Below are 21,898 nucleotides of genomic sequence, written 5' to 3'. Positions count from 1 at the left end.
AAAACATGGGGATAATAGAAAACTTAATAAAACCAAATCTTTTCTGACATGGGGATCTACTCTGAGAAGTGTCTCTGTAAAAATGTCTCCATGATCATGGTTTCCCAGTTATTTCCCTGTCAAACATGCTCAATTTACAAGCAAAAATAAATATTCAGATAATTCTGGATCTGAATCTGTTCCATTGAAGCTCATGGCAAAACTTCCAGTCACTTCAGTAGGAGCAGGGTCTATCTAGGAACACTGAAATATGAAATGCTATGAGAGGGCCCATCTTCTCAGATTATTTCTAGCCACATATGGGAATGCTTGAAAATCTCAGGAGAGCTAGCCTGTGTTTCCGAGAAAGCAGTGGATGTATTGTTTCTTGACTTTAGCAAAGCTTTTGACACGGTCTCCCACAGTATTCTTGTCAGCAAGTTAAAGAAGTATGGGCTGGATGAATGCACTATAAGGTGGGTAGAAAGTTGGCTAGATTGTCGGGCTCAACGGGTAGTGATCAATGGCTCCATGTCTAGTTGGCAGCCGGTGTCAAGTGGAGTGCCCCAGCGGTCGATCCTGGGGCCGGTTTTGTTCAATATCTTCATAAATGATCTGGAGGATGGTGTGGATTGCACTCTCAGCAAATTTGCGGATGATACTAAACTGGGAGGAGTGGTAGATACACTGGAGTGCAGGGATAGGATACAGAGGGACCTAGACAAATTGGAGGATTGGGCCAAAAGAAATCTGATGAGGTTCAATACGGATAAGTGCAGGGTCCTGCACTTAGGACAGAAGAACCCAATGCACAGCTACAGACTAGGGACCGAATGGCTAGGCAGCAGTTCTGCGGAAAAGGACCTAGGGGTGACAGTGGACGAGAAGCTGGATATGAGTCAGCAGTGTGCCCTTGTTGCCAAGAAGGCCAATGGCATTTTGGAATGTATAAGTAGGGGCATAGCGAGCCGATCGAGGGACGTGATCGTCCCCCTCTATTCGACATTGGTGAGGCCTCATCTGGAGTACTGTGTCCATTTTTGGGCCCCACACTACAAGAAGGATGTGGATAAATTGGAGAGAGTCCAGCGAAGGGCAACAAAAATGATTAGGGGTCTGGAACACATGACTTATGAGGAGAGGCTGAGGGAACTGGGATTGTTTAGTCTGCAGAAGAGAAGAATGAGGGGGGATTTGATTTGATAGCTGCTTTCAACTACCTGAGAGGTGGTTCCAGAGAGGACGGTTCTAGACTATTCTCAGTGGTAGAAGAAGACAGGTCTCAAGTTGCAGTGGGGGAGGTTTAGGTTGGATATTAGGAAAAACTTTTTCACTAGGAGGGTGGTGAAACACTGGAATGCGTTACCTAGGGAGGTGGTAGAATCTCCTTCCTTAGAAGTTTTTAAGGTCAGGCTTGACAAAGCCCTGGCTGGGATGATTTAATTGGGGATTGGTCCTGCTTTGAGCAGGGGGTTGGACTTGATGACCTCCTGAGGTCCCTTCCAACCCTGATATTCTATGATTCTACGATTATCAGTCCAATTGAATGGCCCTGAGCTGTTTGGACAAGCTATGACCAAGTATCCATATGGGGGGAGAGGGGGGCAACTTATTTGAGTTGAATCACAATTCCAAAAATTTTAGTGTCACCAGCAATCATTTCTAGTAAGCCAGGCCATGCTAGTGCTTCCATATTTCCCCTTTCCTTATACAGCCGTCACTTTGTCCTCTGTAAGGCCATCATTACAGCCTGGAATCCTCATGTTCTCCTGTTTAAAATGAGAACTTGCCCTTCTGTTGATGACTGTGTCTGTTTATTCACTGAGGCAATGCTCCCATAATGGCTCTCAGTAGTTAATAGCCCCAGTTCTGTCCTGACCCCGGCCCCTTTATGGTGCTCCTTTGCTCCCTTTCTGAATACACCCCCGCAGGGGGTGCCTTCACCTATCCCAGGGCAGAATTCTGCAATTTGCCCACTCTTAGACTGAGCCCTGGGTAACAGTATCCTGTGTATCCACCATACTTCACCAGCAGATCCAACTGAGATCGGACACCTGCAGTTCTTCCCTTTGGGATCCTGGGTATAGAGAGACCAAACAGCCTTCTTAAAGCAAAGTATAGTTTATTTTGCACTAGGAACAAAGCATTTAGAGAAAAGGGACTTTAAAACAATCGACACCCACGTCTGTTTTACCTAATAGCTTCCCATCCCCTGATGGCAACCTAGGCAGGCCTAGAGTCTTTAGATACTCCCAGCAGGTGTGTCTCTAACTCTAAGTCTCCCACACAACTCCCCCCACTCTGTAGAGAGAGTGTTCCTTTTAAAATCTGCCATGTTTCTTTTGATCTTCATTGTGGGCATGCCTTTTCCTGACCTGGCATTTGAATGTCTCTTAATAACCCTCAAGTGTTTGCAGAGCAGTGGTTTACCCTGAGCAATTCTTTTTCCTTCCTTCTTGTTTTTCCTACAGCCTCCTATTAAACTAAACCACCATATTCATACAACCCAATAACCAGGTCAATATGCAGTATTCATAAATGCTTACAAAGCAGCTCCACATCTGTCACAATGGAGTGCTAACAGGCTGGAACATAACTAGTATGAAAGTCCTACAGTGCATTCCCTCACAGCTACTGGCATAGGAACATGCCAGAGATGCGGCCAAGTTTGGGAGAGGACATGATGGGGAGGAAGAGGTAGCATGGGCATATGTTAGAGCAATTCCCTTGCCCCTACCCTAGGCTACGTGTCCTGAGTTGCATAAATCAGGGCTAGTATACCTAAATTCCTTCTTATGTGGAAACACTACTTCCATACACCCATTCTTTAACTATTTCCTAGACTGAGCTGCAAATACTAGTCTTCCAAAGTTCCCCCAAGATTTCTTTCTTTAAGACAAGAGGGGTTAATTAAAATGTTTGTAACAATGCTGCTGTTGGTAGCGTCTGTGGATCTTCGATGGGGGCAGATTTAATGAAGAGTAGAGGATGAAAACAGCTAAGCAGTAAAACACACTGAAAGATTGAAATATTCAATAACATTACATAAATAAACCAGTGATTTCTCTCTCCCAGGTGTGGTTCTGCCTGTCATTGTAGTGGTCATTGTTGTCTCCAGCCATCAGCACACATCCATAGATCTGCACAATGGACAAAAACTAACAGAGGAAGCAATTTCTGAAAGGAATCATGTGATTTCCCTTCGAACCTGTAGGGCAGGGTATTTGCAAACTTCAGGTCATACAATATTTTGCCAGTTTCAGGGGAGCACCTGTTGTGCAGAGAACAATACCAGGAGCTATGAGCTTAGTGCTTCAAAAGAGAAGAATGACGTTGTGCTTAATGCACTAAACTAGGAATCAGATTATCTGAATTCTACTCCTAGTTCTGTCACAGGCTTCCTGGGTGACCTGAGGCAAATCAGTACCGGCCAGATTTTCAAGTCCTTACCACCCACAACTGGGGGCATATCATCAAATTGAGGACTTCAATAGCTCAGATATAGGTGAGAGGTTTTTCGCAGGAGTGGGTGGGTGAGATTTTGTGGCCTGCGTTGTGCAGGAGGTCAGACTAGATGATCATAATGGTCCCTTCTGGCCTTAGTATCTATGAATCTATAAAAGAGCTCTGCTCGTTGGCTCTTTTAAAAATCTAACCACAAAGGTCACAATTAGAGCTGGGTGAATTTTGTTCAGTGAAGAGTATTTTTGCCCAAAAAAATTCATTGTGGTGGTGGCACTGAAACTACTTGTGAACTGAGGTAAAATGCAACCAGTAGTTTGGGCTGGGAAAAAAATCAAACACAAATTTGAAAAAGTAAATGCTTCATTCCAATCATCTCAAAAATTATCTTTTCGACTTTTGTTTTGAAATGTTTCATTTCCCCTTCAATATTTGGGCAATAAAAAAAATGGGTGGGTGAAAAGCACACAATGACGACTGAATCAAAATGAAAAACAAAAAAAATCAATTTGAGTGGACCAAAACTGTTTGGTCAATTGCTACATGAATGGCTGGCTGGTATGCCACACATGGAAACAACACGCTGGTTTCCAAAACGCAGGCCAGTAAGTAGAGCTGGTTGATGTTGTCAACATTTTTTCCATGTCTTGAACATTCTTTGTTGTTTTGAAAATGTGTGTGTCATTTTTGAATCAACATTTATATCAAAATCTAGTTTCCAGTGAACAAAACATTTCCATACCATTCTTGATGAAAATTTTGATTAAAAAATATTTTTAAAAAGCCTGTTGAACTTTCGTCCCCTCCCCCGCAAAAGAAATTCAAGTAAGTCTACAACTTTTTGTGGAAACCTTTGATTGTGTAGGCCATTTTTCTATGAAAAAATATTCCTTTACCCTTTTTTTGACCAATTCCACTGTAAATTGAACGCCAAACCATTCTAGGAACAAACAGGTCTGCTAACACATAACTACCCGATTTCCTGATGTATCCATGCATTCTGTTACTGGAGATGAGACTTCTGTTACTTTTGGAATTCACTGCAGCATTTTCCCACATGCTGTCACTACTCGTAACCTTCAGTTTTCCATGACTGCCAGATTTGGTCTTTGGGGTTTTCCCTCATCTCATCTGAGTGCAGCAAGCATCCCCACCGCAGCACTTAGGCATAGGCTTCCAATATACACACTTTCGACCAAGTGATACAGATGGGTTCCTCCATTCCTATTCAGAATCTTCTGAGTATTAAGTTTTATTTTCTCTGGGAATACCCAGGCAAGGTGTATATTGGTCTTGTCTGCTACAGGTGCTACATAAGGCAGTTAATACTTTACCCTGAATCACTGATGTCAACAGAAGCTTTGCTATTGACTTCAATTGGTGTGAGTTCCTTAAGCTTGAACAATGGAGACATGCTTTTCATACATGAACTCCAGGGTTCAAACCCTCCTGGTGAGCAGGTTACATCAGCAGCATTTAAAAGTTGTAACGAAGCACCTTCTTATACTGGTTTTAAGTCCTTCTGGGGCAGCACAATTTATGGGGTGAAATCTGAGCAAATGGGAGTTATGCCATGGGAGTTGTATGAACAACAGAGTTTTAGGTTCACTGGCAATTCCAAAAACAGGAAAAAAAAAAGTTTTGGGTGAACTAAAAATCAATATTTTTGTCCCCCCCCGCCCCCAATTGTCAAAACCAACACAAATTTGCAAAAAGTTTCAGTGTCTCCAAATCTGCATTTTTCGCCAAAAGCCCCATAAGTTTCAGCCAAACAATTTCATCCGGCTCTAGTAGTTAGTCTCACAATATAAGCAGAAGTACAATTTTTTTCCAGCAGGCCGATTCATTGTGTTTTTTGCAGCACTGGTGGTTTGGCATGATACATTCTTTTTATTTCAGAAAGCTCTCCCCCCTTTGACCTTGTGTTTATGGTTTATCCTGTTTCTTTCCCTTTGATGTCTCAAATGTTAATAGCCCACATCATTCTTGTATCTTTCACGCTCCTCAGTGTTTAACTGAGCTCTTTCCTCCAGTCTGAGGGAAGTGTCTTTCTGTCAGTAGCTTGAGATCAAAGTTTATCCTTCCCAAACCCTTTGATATGAGCAAATACTTTTTAATTGTGTATTCACCATTTAGACTGGCATTCTTCAGAAGGAGATGGAAACCTGGTAGAGAGGATCAGAGGAATTGTCAGGGCAGATCTACACTTAAAACACTGCATCTGCCCTCCTGTAGCACTTTAATGAAGACGCTCTGTGCCCACAGGAGAGTGCTCTCCTGTCAGTGTAGTTAGTTCACTTCAGTGAGAGGCAGTAATGGTATCGGCGGGAGAAGCTCTCCTGCTGACACAGCACTGTCTGTATGGATGCTTAGGTCAGTATAAATATGTTGCTCTGGAATATAGATTATTCACCCCCCAGAGCAACATAGTTCACCCATTTCTGTAGTGTAGACCAGGGCTCAGGGTGGATCAGACTTCAGGCCCATTTAGCCCAGTGTCCTGTCTCTCACAGTGGCCAGCACCAGATGCTTCAGAAGATGCAATAGGCAGAGGTGGGATAATCTGCCCCCGACATCCTGGTCTCTGACAGAGATTGGCTTGAGTCCCAAAGAACAAGGTTTAATATTCCTGCCAAATATTTTTGTTATTAATCATAACACTGGTTATTCTTGATATCCATATAACTGTCCAATCCCTTTTGAATCTTGTTAAGTTATTGGCCTCAAATACTTTCAGTGGCAGTGAATTCCACAGTTTAATCACATGTGTGGAATAGTATCTCCTTAGATTGGTTTTGAATTTCCCACCCTTTAATTTCATTGAAGATTCCCTTGTCCTTGTGTTAGAGACATGATGAACATACAAATTCAGACTGGATGTGTCAGAAGGCAGCCACCCCTTCTGCTGTAGCTATTTGGGCAAACCTGGAGGCTTTGGGCATGCTAGCTGATCTTTGTCTGAGGCTCAGGAGGTTTGCTGATTCTTGTGCTGTCTTTCCTGAAGGCTGATTCACACATTTTCCTGAGACACAAGCCTAGCTGAATACCTTCTATACATGAAGGGCAAGATTTTCACACTTAGGAGCCTAAATTTAGGTTCCTAAATTCCCCTCTCAGAACCTAATTAGGTGGCCTGGTTTCCAAAAGGCATTCTCACCCAGCAGCTCCCATTGACTTCACTGGGTTTACTCATGTAAGTAAAGCTAAGCGTGTGCATTTTGCAGAACTGGGGCCTTTATGTGCCCTCCACTATGTTGTTATCTGGGAGCAACTGCACCTGAAATTCCTGCACCTGAGAGTGAGAACAGTTTACCAGAGCTTGCTTGTCTTTTTTCCTATAGAATCATCAACAACGAGCATGCCATAATGGTAATGATCCATGCTGCCGACAGGCAATTTCCAGGCGGGAGTCCAAGCGCAGAAGGCTTAATACTTCTATATTAACCTTTAGCACCGCTCTTACTATACTGCACTTCTCAGCTCTCCCAGTTTTCCACTGAGACTTGCAAGTCTCCTGGATCAGGGAAAACAAACAAAACTGAGCTGTGTTTTCTGAAAGGCAAAAACTGGGACTCCTCCCATCTATTTCAATGGATGCTTTAGCACCATCTTGAGATGGACAACCAGTATTTCCCGCTGTTCTTCAATTCTTTGTGATTGGGAATGATCTCATAAGGTAACCCATGAAACGTTTTCTAATTTATCTTTAAAAGGAAACTGAATTATTTAATTGTCAAAGCTACTTTTTCAATTTAGTGCTGAATTTCCAAATAGTATTGGGGAAAGGAGCTCTCAGCCCCAAATTTAATTAAAACTTACCTGTTCTAAAAAAGTTTTCTACATCCCCAAAAATCAAAATTTGCCATTTAACACTCCATGACTTGCTCCAACAATGCATCAGTAATGGAAATGCCTAGTCTAGGAAAGACAGAATTATAGATTGCGAGGCAGTTCTCAATCTTGCCTGCTTTACCTCACATAAAGAAAGAAGTTAATTTCTATATTACCAATACTCCCTTGTACTCTGCCATACTTACAATAGCAACTAAATTGAAGCCTGTCAACTGCGCTGTTCTCTACCTAGATATTTACCTGGTCTTCCTCAGCATAGTTTCTGAGCACCTCACAGTCATTAATGGATTTTACCCTACAGACACCTGTGAGAAAGGGAATTTTGTAAATGGGGAACTAAGGCATGCGGGACATTAATTGACTTGCCCAAGAACACACAGAAAGTCCGTTAGAGACAGGAATCTAACCTGGGTCTCCTGAACCAAGTGCCATCTCCTCTAGACCATTGTTGCTTCACTCTCTTTTCTTTAAGACCCCAGTTCTGGAAGCACTTATGCCCGTGTTTTCATTACTTACAGGAGTGGTCACATCTAAGCCAATAGGACCATTTATGCGAGTAGAGCTGTACACGTGCATATGTGTTTGTGGAATCATATCAGGGTGCCCCCCCCCCCGCCCACCATCCGCTCCTCACTACCTCTGAGCACACGGACTGTTTGGAGATGCTCTGCTTGCAAACACCATGTGTGGTTTATTTACAATATTCCTATCACTTTTACAGCACCACGCAGCACCTTCTAACACAGGGATTGGTCCTGCTTTGAGCAGGAGGTTGGACTAGATGACCTCCTGAGGTCCCTTCCAACCCTAATATTCTATGAATCCTTCAGCCCCAACATTTAGACCACGGATAGGAAAGGAAGGAGATCTCTCTTGGTTCCAGCTCTCAAAGCCAGCCAACCAGTCACTCTCCTTTTCTCTCTCCCTTCCACTTCCTTCCTGTCTTTTCTTTTACTCCCTGAACTAACAGATAATTGCTGCTTTCACTCCGCAGCTCACTGTAATCAGTCAACTAGGCACAGCTTTACCCATCAAGTTTCCTCCAGAGCGACTTAATTGGTCATAAAGTGATCAGAGTGCTGGTGCTCAGCACTCAGTCACAAGGATGAGGGCTGGATGTAACTAATTGCAATCCTCATTTAATTATCTAAGGCAACTGACATGTTTTCAAGCCCTGACTAGCTAGCTAAGTGCTGTAGATAGCTGGAATCCCCTCAGAGCTGGCAAAGGGGCCCCATTTTGTGCTTTTTGTTTATGTGTTTTAGTGAGCAACAGATTGTTCTACAAAGTTGTTTTTTAAATATTTCCCCCAAAATACCCTTTTATGGTGGCCCAGAATGAGGCTGTTGAAGCCAGGAGGAGGTTGGCCCTCTTGGATACCATGATGGTTGGGTCTTACCCTGGGCATAGAGTATGTTTGGTACCTCACAGTATTGGGGGGTGGGAGGTGTCTAATTCTGCATGCTGGGGCCTGCATGAAAAAGGGGAGAAGGGAGATAAGGTTTAGGACAAATACTATATGAGCTGAACACCTCATTTTTCCTGAACACTGTTTGTTCAATTTAGGGCCCAATTCAAAGCCCACAGAAGCCAACTGAAAGACTCTCACTGACTTGTGTGGGCTTTGGACAGGCTCTGAATTCATGACCCTAAATACGCTGCTACTTTTCCTAAAGCGTTTGCAAGTAGGCAGATTGGATGGCTCAGAGGCTTGACAAGGTGATAGAGAACATTCCCTATTTAGGTTGCTGGCTCTAATTCAGCTCAGCTTGGTAGTAATTGAAAATTGTTAGGGTCTGAAGACACGAAATCAACTAGTGGCGTTCTGTGCATTTCTCAGAGTCCACATTAAAGAGAGAGAATAAGATACCATCACTCCTCTTGAACTGGTGCAAGTGTGTTATTTGGTGCAGTATAGCTACCCTCAGGCATTCAAAAATATCACAAGTCAAGCCCCCAGAAATTACAAGAGTACCTCCAAAAAAAAATCACAAGATTTTAAAAACAATAAATCTTGGGTTCCCCTTTTTATTTGCGTTCTGGTGTTGGAGGCTTTCAGTGCTACATTTTCCATCTGTTCTCTGTAAGCACGAGGGCCAGAAAAGTACCTTTTAAAAAAAAATTAAATCTGAGAGTCTCAGACATTGATGTGACTCATGTGCTGGGTTTTTAAATAAAAGATCAAATATCACCATAATCATGATAAAATTGTGAGAGTTGGCTATATTTGATATATTGCACCTACTTAGTCAGGATTATGTATCAACAAAATAAAATTAAACATCACTACTGGTAGCAGTAGTCACTCCTGGGTCAATTTCAGGAGAAAGGCCAGAGACTGAACAGCCACTGAAATTGAGCTACTCTGCTTGTCCTCTAGGTTAGAGGGGATGAAGCATTTAAGGAGTCAGAGCTGGAAAAATTGTACTGCCATCGCCCAGGATGTTCTTACTCTGAAGTGAAGTAGATTCCAGTTTGCAGGGCTGTGGAGCTGAGCACCTAAAGTCACATGAAAAATTAAAAACTAAACACTGAAGTATTTGCAGGTTGCCCTACCCATTGTTTTAATATCTGTTCCCTAATATTTAAAACATTATTAGCAGCTAATCTAGGTTAGAGCTAGTGTAGAGAAAGGTTTAAATGGATTTTAGTGGGACAGCAGGGAGTTAGGAATCAGAATTAACTGTGTGTCCTTGAGCAATTCATTCGTTTCTCTGCCTTGGTTTCCCCACCATTCTTACCAGGGTGGTTGTGAGCCTGAACTAATGACTGTACAAGAGATGGTGATCCTTGGATGAAAAGTGCTATATGGCCCTGATCCTCCACTGAGACCTGTGGATCGTTGAACCTGCACAGTTCCCAATTACAGTGAATGGAGCTCTGCACAAACACAGGGGACTGCCTGGGTGGCTCTCAGCCAGCATCAGGGCTACATGTGGCAATTATTTTTATTATAACACATACATTACACTGGGCTAGACTTTCTCCCAAAGATACAAGCCAAATAAGACTGCAGCAAGTACGGAGGTGGAGCCAAAGCAAGCCACCACTTCTCTACTCGGTCCAGGAAGGGAGTAAGCTGACAGTAGCCTGTCCAAGTAGCCTATGTAGAATTCAATGGGAAATTTAGACCTTTCTAAGGGGGGGGGGGGGAGGGGGAAATAAAAAACTGAAAATGTTTGACTGAAAACTCCAAATGAGAAATGCCACCATGGTGCTTCATGGAAGTTATATTTTGGGTGTCTCATGACCCCTATGGGACAGGCTGCTGTGCCAGACTACATTTCCCATGATACACCACAGACCTCCTCTCTTCCTGAGAGGCCATGGTGCATCCTGGGAGTCGCTGGCCAAGGTGCATCATTGGTAGATGTAGTCTAGCTTTGGGAACCTGACCCAGACAAGAGAATGGGGAAATGAGCCCCTGAACTACAACTTTCACAAGGTACCACAGTGGCCTGGGGGGGGGGGGCAGGGGGCATTTGAAAACTGAAAAAAAACAGGAACATCTCAGGTACAGGTGCCCCCACCCCCCAAAGAAAAGTCAAAATTTCACTTTGCATGAAAAAAATGTTATGGAAAAAGCTCAATTTTCCATCAGAAAACAGTTTTGATGGAAAATCTGCAACCAGCTCTGTGGGTGACCAATAATTTTTGGCGTTGTCCATTAAATTTCAGTTAACTCATTATTAATTAAAAAAACCAAATGTGATTTAAAAAAAAAATCGCAATAAATTGCAGTTTTAATCACACTGCTAAATAATAGAATACCAATTGAAATGTATTTTAAAATATATTAATTTCAATTACAACACAATACAGTGTACAGTGCTCACTATTTTTATTACAAATATTTGCCCTGTAAAAATGATGAGAAATAGTATTTTTCAATTCACCTCATGCAAGTGCAACTTACAAATGTAGATTTTTTTGTTATGCAACTGTACTCAAAAACAAAACAATGTAAAACTTTAGAGACCACAAGTCCACTCAGTCCTACTGCTTGTTCAGCCAATCACTCGAACGAGTTTGTTTACATTTACGGGAGATAATGCTGCCTACTTCTTATTTATGTCACCTGAAAGTGAGAACAGGCGTTCACATGTCACTTTTGTAGCCAGTGGTGCAAGGTATTTACATGCCAGATATGCCAAACATTTGTATGCCCCATCATGCTTCAGCCACCATTCCTGAGGACATGCTTTCATACTATTTCTTTTGTTTATCTTTTTTTACACTGCAAATATTTGTAATAAAAAATAATTTGAAGTGAGCACTGTACACTTTGTATTGTGTTGTAATTCAATATATTTGAAAATGTAGAAAAAATCCACAATATTTATAATAAATTACAGTTGGTATTATATTTGTTACCAGTGTGATTAATTGCAATTAATTTTTAAAAATCATTTTACAGCCCTAATAATTTTATAGAAATCAGGACTAGCTCATTAATGATTTTCCCAAAAAAAGTCCAAAATGGCTATCTTGCAATAAATATGATCCAATAATGAATAATTTGACTAGATCTATTGGCCAACCACCACCACTTTATGTTATAATGTACTTGATTTTTAGGTTTTCCTTGAAGGCTTTTTAAATAGCTATCTAATATTTATCTCCTCATATATAATAGTTTGTTGTGAATGATTTATTAAGCATTTATAACAGCCTAACAACAAAGTGCATTTACTTTATTCTGAGGGTTACCCGTTTCACTGTGAATGATGCAGTACATACCGTAGTCACTGTTTTTAAACACCGATATCTGCCCTGAGGTTTCCATGCAAGTTTTCTTCATGAGTTATCACAGGTGCCGCCGTCTTCCTCCTTTCCCCAGGGATGCTCAACCCCAAGCCCTGCCCCCACTCTACCCCTTCCCCTAAAGCTCCACCCTGGCCCCTTCACACCCCGCCTCTTTCCACCCACTTCTTCCCCCTCCCCCAAGTGCGCTCCATCACTGCTCCTCCCCCACCCACCTCTAGTGCCTCCTGCACACCACGGAACAGCTGATTGGGGTGGGCGAGGGGCACTGAGAGAGTGGTGGCAGCTGGCTGCTGGTGTGTACTAAGCAGCTGTTGTATTTTTCTCCCCCATGGGTATTCCAGGGCTGGAGCATCCACGGAGTTGGTGCCTATGTTAGTTCTATCTTGTCATAGAATCATAGAATATCAGGGTTGGAAGGGACCCCAGAAGGTCATCTAGTCCAACCCCCTGCTCGAAGCAGGACCAATTCCCAGTTAAATCATCCCAGCCAGGGCTTTGTCAAGCCTGACCTTAAAAAACCTCTAAGGAAGGAGATTCTACCACCTCCCTAGGTAACGCATTCCAGTGTTTCACCACCCTCCTAGTGAAAAAGTTTTTCCTAATATCCAATCTAAACCTCCCCCACTGCAACTTGAGACCATTACTCCTCGTTCTGTCATCTGCTACCATTGAGAACAGTCTAGAGCCATCCTCTTTGGAACCCCCTTTCAGGTAGTTGAAAGCAGCTATCAAATCCCCCCTCATTCTTCTCTTCTGCAGTCTAAACAATCCCAGCTCCCTCAGCCTCTCCTCATAACTCATGTGTTCCAGTCCCCTAATCATTTTTGTTGCCCTTCGCTGGACTCTCTCCAATTTATCCACATCCTTCTTGAAGTGTGGGGCCCAAAACTGGACACGACTGGTACATCATCAACTGGTACAAATGGCAAACTCTGAAAATGATCTTCCTTTGATGAAGAGAGATGGACTAATAGATTTCAAAGGTCAGCATGCTGTCTCAAGGCTTATCTGCACTGGAAAATGATACCACTATAAGCCAACATGTGAATTTAAACGGATATAATTACACGGATATAATTCTCCACATGGATATGCTTATTACAGAATAAGGATTTTTTTTTAGTTTATATTTCTTGGGAAGGGGTTTAAACTAAACCAAAAAAGCCACTCTGACTCCAGAATAGTGTGTCCACCTGGGGTGCTATACCAGTATAACTACACTGGTTTAACTACAGCAGGATATTTGGTACAGCTCTCCCATGTAGACAAGCCCTCAGACAAACATAAAATGCTCCTTTCAACACATTTCAAAGTAACATGGATGAATATTCATGGATTCAATATTTATGGGAGAGATTTTCCAAGCACTCAGCATTGGCTTAACTCTAGCAACAGAGAGATTTTGAAAATCCCACTCTAAGTTTGCAATAGTTTCTTTTGGAAGCCCCTGCACTCTAATTCAACCAGGGAACAGAAATCCGATCATGTGACTTAGCTCAAATTTTGACTACTGTTTGCAGTCAGTCAATCCACAGAGAAAGACATTTGAAGAGATATTCAAATGAAGTAGGAAAATGAATAAACTGTAGGAAATTGTGAGCAGTAAAAGAATCTGTTAGTCACATATATTATTCATTGTGAATTATTCACTCAGCTTCTGTCTTCATGGCAAAGCTCTGTAGAATGTAATAGGTTTGTAACCAGTAGGCTTCTATACAAATGATGCTACAAACCTACATGATTTAATAGAAAATTGTATCCCTGCTGTAGAATTCGACAGGATGGTTAAGAAAGCCTATAGAAAGGAGTATAAGTCCATTAAATGCCATAGGATTTTTCCATAAGGCTGTTCTCTGGTTACCTAAAGGGTAGATTTTCAGAAGAGCTCAGCTCCCATTCAGGCACCAAAATAAGGCCTTTCTGGTGGTATGAAGCAGAGAACATGGACTCTAGGGGGCCCGTTTTTTCACAAGAGCTCAGCGCACACCCAGCTCCTGTTGTTATAGAGTCATAGGCCAAAAGGGACCACCAGTTATTCTCCTGCATAGCATATCACAGGCCACCAATAATGCCCAGCCCCCATTGTGGGGCTTATGGGCAGATTTTCAAATGATCTCAGTCACCACGCATGCTAATCACGTTTGAAACTCTGGCCCCTGGTTCTTTACCGTGTCTCAAGTTGGGTCCCCAAAATGGAGGCACCCAGCACCACTAGGCACTTGCGAATTGTGACCCCAAGCTCTGGCTTTCTTCTCATTCCTCCAACCCTCTGGTCTCACTGCCTCACCTCTGGGCTTCTGGCCAACCACCCAGTGGGATTTTCGCAGTCTTCCCTTCCCTCCCCAACATAGGGGCCACTCCCCTTGCTGTTACTGGGCAAGAAACTGTGCCTTTGGGCTCCATCTGGTCCCACTTAACTCTCTGTCTCTCTGCAAAGCTGGGGGATTAAGGATGAGGGAGAGAGCAGTACCCACTGGTAGAAACACTGGCCTCTCTCCCTTGAAGCACAGGGAGAAGGGAGCAAAAAGAGGGTGGGGTCTGGTGGCTCTAAGCAAAGGAAGCACATAGGGCTGATAGGGAGAGGGGGTAGCCTTGGCAGACAGGAGGGGACCTTGGGAGTTGGGGCTGGGGAGAAAGAAAGACAGAAGGGGGAAATGCCTCCTGAGAACGACAGACTTAGGAAAGGGCAAAGAGCGGTGGGGCCCACTGTCCAAGCAATCACAGGTGGTGATAGATTATCCTGCTCATGTTAAAAGCAATCTTGTGGGGCCAGAGGCAGTGGGAGGCAAGCCGTAAGGCATCCCCATTGTCCCATGGAGCTGGGTATTAGGAGCATGGTTTAACGCAGACCACACTCAGCATGACACTGCTGGGATTCCTACTTACACACAGCACCATAGGAGGAAGACTCAGCCAGGTCAGCTCCATACATGGCTCACTCTGATAGCGCCCCCTCAGGCCACTACACAGAGTTCATTACAAGATGACCCTACAGTGCCCATCCAACCCCCATAATTAGTTATGAGGGGAAAACACCTAACTATCTCTGGCTCCCCACTTAGCTGGTGATAGATAGCACAAGGTGAGCACACCTGGAAACAGAGTAACTGCCGTTGCAGTGACTGCTGATGTGCGATAACTGCTCTGTACATTATTTATAAAGGTATCCATACAGGATGATGCGTTATAAATATACCATCAATTCTTAGACCTCATTGGCAAGCGACCCTTGAGAGGCTCCAAAAGCACATGGTTCAGTGCAGTGCACATCAGGAAGTACATGTTTTCTGAAACATCTGGCAAATCATCACCCAGGGAGGTCCTTGGAGTTGGCTTAACCCAGTTACACCTGCCATGAATGAAATGCTCAGTTCAATATGTATGGGGAGATTTTCAAAGGTGAAAACAGTACGTAGGCACCTCGCTCCCCATGAGAGGCAACAGAAGATGGTTACCCGTTGGGGTATTTCAAAAAAGTCTCCCCATGATGTAGAAAATCCCTTTAAAAAGGGGGTGGGGGGGAGGGTCACTTGCTCCTGATCCTTACAATAATAATAGTAGAGCTGGTCAAAACCACAGGTAGAAAAACTTGCTAAACTTTCAATATTGTTTTTGTTTCTTTAACTCTTGAAACAGGCCAATTTTTTTTTTATTTTCAAAATTTCCCCTAGAATTTTTAATGCAATATTTGTTTGTTTTCATTTGTGCAATGAGTCATTTTTGAAGTTGAGTTTTGGGGGTGTTTTGTTTTTACTTTGAATGAGCAAAATTGTCATGACTATTAAAGAATTGATGGTATATTTAGAATGCATCATCCTGTACAGATACCTTTATAAATAATGTAGAGAGCAGTTATCATACATCAGCAGGAACAGTCACATGACTAACACGACTAATCAAAATTGGACACACAACTGGTCCCCCAACCAGAACCCTCCAAAGAGAACGATCAGACACACAAACGGAAGAAAGGGGTGATGACAAATGAGTGAATAGGCATCCACATGCACAAAATGAAAAGTTGAATGGCCAACTACCCCCCAAAAAGAGGGGCGGGGGAGAAAAGAGGTATAAACAACAGAACACACAGAGAACCACAACAGCTGAACGCAAACCAAGAGTAGAAAGATCTGGCAATGTCAGCAGAAGCCCAAACAGGAAGAAGACCCCCTCTCCCCCCAACAGCAGGCTACTTATTTGTTTAAAGATTCTGTTGAAAAATGTCAAGTAAAGATTTTTTGTTGTTGTTTCATGAACTTTGTTTTCAAAAACGGCCATTTTTCAACAAAGTTGTTTGGTCTGTAAAGTTCCAGCTAAGTCCAAATAAATCATAAGAATAAATAATGCATGAATATATGAAGGTGTTACTGGCTCACTGTGATGGATGTGCAGCTGCTCGGTCATTAATTCATGACCACGGTGTATTGACCTGCTTATTGGGAGGTTTACTGTATTAAATATTTTGGGTTAGTTTACAGTGAGTTGTATGGAAAACAAGCAGGAAGGAGGAAAAATAGCTCAAGATAAGCCACCCACAGCAAACACATGAGGGCTGTTACGGTACAATGGCAGAACCCTTGGCTCTAAGGCTTCTGGGTCAACCTCCTGGTGAGCTCACCAGAATGGCAAAACCCCAGGAACTGACAAGAACAAAGGGGCTCTGCCTGGATTATATGGGACTCTGTGTCTTAACAGGGGAGCAGCTGTTCAGGAGTTCATCTGGGGAAGCACACTAAGATGCAGGCATGCAATGGGATGGCTGAAGATGACCTAGGCAGGCCTAGCCTCATCACAGAATAGGTAGGCTCTGGGTAAAACACCATGCATGTAATCTGTTTTAAAATCCTATTTTTAAATGCTTTGTTCTTACTGTCAAATTAAACAACACTTTTGGTTTAAGAAGGCTGCCTGGTCGCTCTGTACGCCACTGGTCACAAATTCCCCAAAGGGAAGAACCACAGTTCTTGAACCCAGGTGGAGCTGTTGGGTGAGTACAGTTTATACACAGGCCCTGCAGCCCAGGGCCTGGTCCCAGGAGAATTGTGTCATCCCATCCAGGAGAGGGGAAGGCATGAGGCCTGATACCTGAAAAGGTGCATTCAGAGAGACCAGTGAGCAGGGCCAGATTAACTCTCCTGTGGGCCCGGGGCTATTAGATTTTGCGAGGCTCCTGTATACAAGTCCTTTTCCTGGGAGGGAGTTTGGTGTAGGAGGGGGCTGGGGCAGAGGATTGGGGTGCAGGAGCAGATTCTGACCTGGGGCAGGGGGTTGGGGTGGAGGAGGGGGTGCGAGATGCAGGCTCCGGCCAGGAGGCACTTTACCTGCCTGCCATAGCCCCACACCGCTCCTGGAATCAGCTGGCTGCTAGCATGTCTCTGCGGTCCCTGGGGAGAGGGGGGGCAGTGGGTCTCCATGTGCTGCCCGCACCCGCAAGTGCCACCCCTGTAGCTCCCATTGGCCGGGAACCAGGAGCGGTGTGGGGCTATGGCAGGCAGGCAAAGTGCCTCCTGGCCGGAGCCTGCATCTCGCACCCCCTCCTCCACCCCAACCCCCTGCCCCAGGTCAGAATCTGCTCCTGCACCCCAATCCTCTGTTTTCACTAACAAGGTCAGCTCCCAGACTGCTGCGCTGGGCATCACAAAATGGGGAAGAGATGGCCAGCCCTCTGTGGAGATAGAGGTGGTTAGGGACTATTTAGAAAAGCTGGACGTGCACAAGTCCATGGGGCCGGACGAGTTGCATCCGAGAGTGCTGAAGGAATTGGCGGCTGTGATTGCAGAGCCATTGGCCATTATCTTTGAAAACTCGTGGCGAACCGGGGAAGTCCCGGATGACTGGAAAAAGGCTAATGTAGTGCCAATCTTTAAAAAAGGGAAGAAGGAGGCTCCTGGGAACTACAGGCCAGTCAGCCTCACTTCAGTCCCTGGAAAAATCATGGAGCAGGTCCTCAAAGAATCAATCCTGAAGCACTTGCATGAGAGGAAAGTGATCAGGAACAGCCAGCATGGATTCACCAAGGGAAGGTCATGCCTGACTAATCTAATTGCCTTTTATGATTAGATTACTGGTTCTGTGGATGAAGGGAAAGCAGTGGATGTATTGTTTCTTGACTTTAGCAAAGCTTTTGACACGGTCTCCCACAGTATTCTTGTCAGCAAGTTAAGGAAGTATGGGCTGGATGAATGCACTACAAGGTGGGTAGAAAGCTGGCTAGATTGTCGGGCTCAATGGGTAGTGATCAATGGCTCCATATCTAGTTGGCAGCCGGTATCAAGTGGAGTACCCCAAGGGTCGGTCCTGGGGCCGGTTTTGTTCAATATCTTCATAAATGATCTGGAGGATGGTGTGGATTGCACTCTCAGCAAATTTGCGGATGATACTAAACTGGGAGGAGTGGTAGATACGCTGGAGGGGAGGGATAGGATACAGAAAGACCTAGACAAATTGGAGGATTGGGCCAAAAGAAATCTGATGAGGTTCAATAAGGATAAGTGCAGGGTCCTGCACTTAGGACGGAAGAACCCAATGCACAGCTACAGACTAGGGACCGAATGGCTAGGCAGCAGTTCTGCGGAAAAGGACCTAGGGGTGACAGTGGACGAGAAGCTGGATATGAGTCAGTAGTGTGCCCTTGTTGCCAAGAAGGCCAATGGCATTTTGGGATGTATAAGTAGGGGCATAGCAAGCAGATCGAGGGACGTGATCGTTCCCCTCTATTCGACATTGGTGAGGCCTCATCTGGAGTACTGTGTCCAGTTTTGGGCCCCACACTTCAAGAAGGATGTGGATAAATTGGAGAGAGTCCAGCGAAGGGCAACAAAAATGATTAGGGGACTGGAACACATGAGTTATGAGGAGAGGCTAAGGGAGCTGGGATTGTTTAGCCTGCAGAAGAGAAGAATGAGGGGGGATTTGATAGCTGCTTTCAACTACCTGAAAGGGGGTTCCAAAGAGGATGGCTCTAGACTGTTCTCAATGGTAGCAGATGACAGAACGAGGAGTAATGGTCTCAAGTTGCAGTGGGGGAGGTTTAGATTGGATATTAGGAAAAACTTTTTCACTAAGAGGGTGGTGAAACACTGGAATGCGTTACCTAGGGAGGTGGTAGAATCTCCATCCTTAGAGGTTTTTAAGGTCAGGCTTGACAAAGCCCTGGCTGGGATGATTTAACTGGGAATTGGTCCTGCTTTGAGCAGGGGGTTGGACTAGATGACCTTCTGGGGTCCCTTCCAACCCTGATATTCTATGATTCTATGATCCATTATTCCCATTTTTCAGCTCGGGCGACTGAGGAACAAAGAGGTCGTGGCTTTTCCAAGGTCAAGCAGGAGAGCTGGGGACGGAACCAGTGGCGGGTCTCCCCGGTGAGCAACTCAGAGTAACAGGATGTGTCTTCACCCCAATTCCAAGCCCTGGTCACAGCTACTGAACGATGCTGTCCCTACCAGAAGGGCCGCTGTGCCTTGCTGACCCCAGATTCTACAGTGCACATGGGGATAGTGCAGGTGCCAAGAATGGCCTCCAGCACAGTGGTTTTGAATAGGCTGTCAGTCACTGCACAGCACTAAGGGGCATTTTCACAGGTGCCCCGAGTACAAAGCTAAGACAAGTTACAAGGCCCCACCCAAAATTTGGAGCCACCAAGGAGCCCCGGGCTCGATTCATAAAATGATTTAGGCTGCTCACTGCCACTTTAGGTGCCTAAATCCCAGAATCAGGCCCCACCAGGGTTCACAACCCCTTCTCCCCCTCCCCCAAACCTGTAGGTGCCTAAACTTGCTCAGCACCTAAGTTTTTGCACTAAAACTTCCCTAGGCACTGGGCTCTGAGAATTCTGGTGTGAGGCTCTCGCAGTCCCTCCTGTTGGACCAGTTCCACTGTGGATAAATAATGAAAGAACTGCTGGACCAAAGAGTGGGAAGGAGGAACAACTTTAGCCTGGTGTTAGCGAACTCACTCTGGATGTGGGAGACCAGGACCCACTCACCCTGCTCCAAACACTCTCTCCTTATTTATCCCCAGTAGAACAAATTCGGTGGAAGAGACTGTGCGAGCCCCACACCAGAAGTGGCAACGCTCAGGATCACACCGCCCAAGGCTCTTTGGGACTCTAGCCCCTAGCTTCCCTGTCTACCAGGTTTGTGCTTGAACCCGGAGACAGTCTTTATCCAACTATTAAGATGAATATTAATTAAGCCAAAAGATCTGCATTCCCTGTTTGTCTCTGTGTGCGCCTATCCATCTCCCATCACCTCAGCTGTTCCTGCAGTGTCCTCAGTCCCTGGCCTTGCCCTGATGCCGTGATAAACTGAATCCACACCAACTTAATAAACCTGCTTAATAAACATTAACTGGGGGGGATGCTCAAGGTTCACACACACACCAACTGCTGTGCAAGTCTGAGTCATTACTGCTAGGCTGCTGCCTGGAAATTCAAGAGTGTGGCTGGCTTGATAGAAAAGTGAAAACCACAGGGATTCCTTAAACTGCTTAACATGGAACGTTGTTCTCCAGACACTCTCCATCACCTGCTGAGAATCAGTCATCTGTCAGGGACAGGGACACATGAAGGCAGGCATACAGGCACCAGCTCCTGGAGTCGTAGGATTATACCAAAAGCTTTCATTACAGAAAGTAAGTGTCTAGCCCTTGCAACTTCAAAGAAAGTTTTCAAAAAGTGGCCTGAATGGAATTGATGCAGTGGTGCGTGCCTCTGTCTGCAGGGAGTCAGAAACAATAGCTCCCATGTGCCAACAGCTGCACAGAAGAGATATTAGAGAGAGCACACACACCAGATTTTCAGTAAGTGTAAATCAATGTAATTCCATTGGAGCCAGCAAGCCGAGGACCTGAGCCATGATGTGCTAAGTGCTTCAGGAGCCTTCTACATGAGAGGAACTTTATAGATGTAGGGAACAGTAGCATCATCATTATTTTCTGCTTTGCTTCTTTCATTTAATTTCATGCTTCACTTTTGTTTTGTTGGTGTTTTATGCACTGGGACATTCATAATCATTTATTATCTGGGGTGATAGAGAATGCATAACGTTTTAGGAGTGATCTGACATTTACATTCACTTATGAGTTATTAGATGTCTTCTTACAAGTTAGGATAAATGTCAAACCTCGACATCTTGTATTTTGCGCATCATTTAAATTTCCTCTGTAACTTCCTCTTGGTTACTCACTCAAACAGTTCTCTTGCTTTTATTTCTGGGATGGAAGAAAACATGCTGATTTCCTAAGGTATCTTGAAAAGGTAATTACAATATCCTGTGACTCACAGGCTGCATGTGTGATATTCACCACAGGGCCGGATTCTGAAGTCCTTACTCACTTGAGTAGCCTCACTGAAGTCAACAGAACTACTCATGGAGTTGATGTATTCAGTGGGAGGAAGGGTTGCAGAATTTAGCCCTGCATGTGCTATACAATAAAATTATGATACAACTTAACCATCTGATAGAAGCCAAAATCCACACAGAAAAGAAAGTGGGTAGTTTTCCTGCTGAGTCAAATATTCTCTTCATGACCAATATTGGAAACAGTGTTTAAAAATTTAAGACACCCTTTAGTTCTCTGCAAAGCACTGAAGTTTGATGCTTTCCTGCTTAATACAATGCACCTCAATAATAAGTAGGAATACATTCTTCAGAGTAGAATTAATATAAGTTGTAAATCACAGACAGCACCTGGCCCAGCACAAGAGATGTTTCCACATGTGCTGATTTAGCCCTGGTCTACACTACAAAGCTATGTTGGTATAGCTATGTCACTGGGGGGGGTGGTTGAGCAATGTAGTTACACTGAACTAACCCCCAGTATAAAGAGCACTTTG

At 44.2% G+C, this 21,898-nt stretch overlaps 1 protein-coding gene across 1 annotated transcript in view; it reads right to left on the bottom strand.

Moving 5' to 3' along the window:
* The window catches only part of LOC311529426 (uncharacterized protein), a gene marked incomplete at its 5' end in the record, with an annotated part of 245,124 nt that overhangs the window by 109,284 nt on the left and 113,942 nt on the right, over nt 1-21,898 (bottom strand). The window lies entirely within an intron of this gene.

The sequence above is a fragment of the Lepidochelys olivacea genome (genome assembly GCF_965140295.1).
Source record: "Lepidochelys olivacea isolate rLepOli2 genome assembly, chromosome: 13".
Lineage (NCBI taxonomy): Eukaryota > Metazoa > Chordata > Testudines > Cheloniidae > Lepidochelys > Lepidochelys olivacea.
Note: the sequence above shows the minus strand (reverse complement) of the source record. Positions and strands in the feature narration are given on the sequence as shown.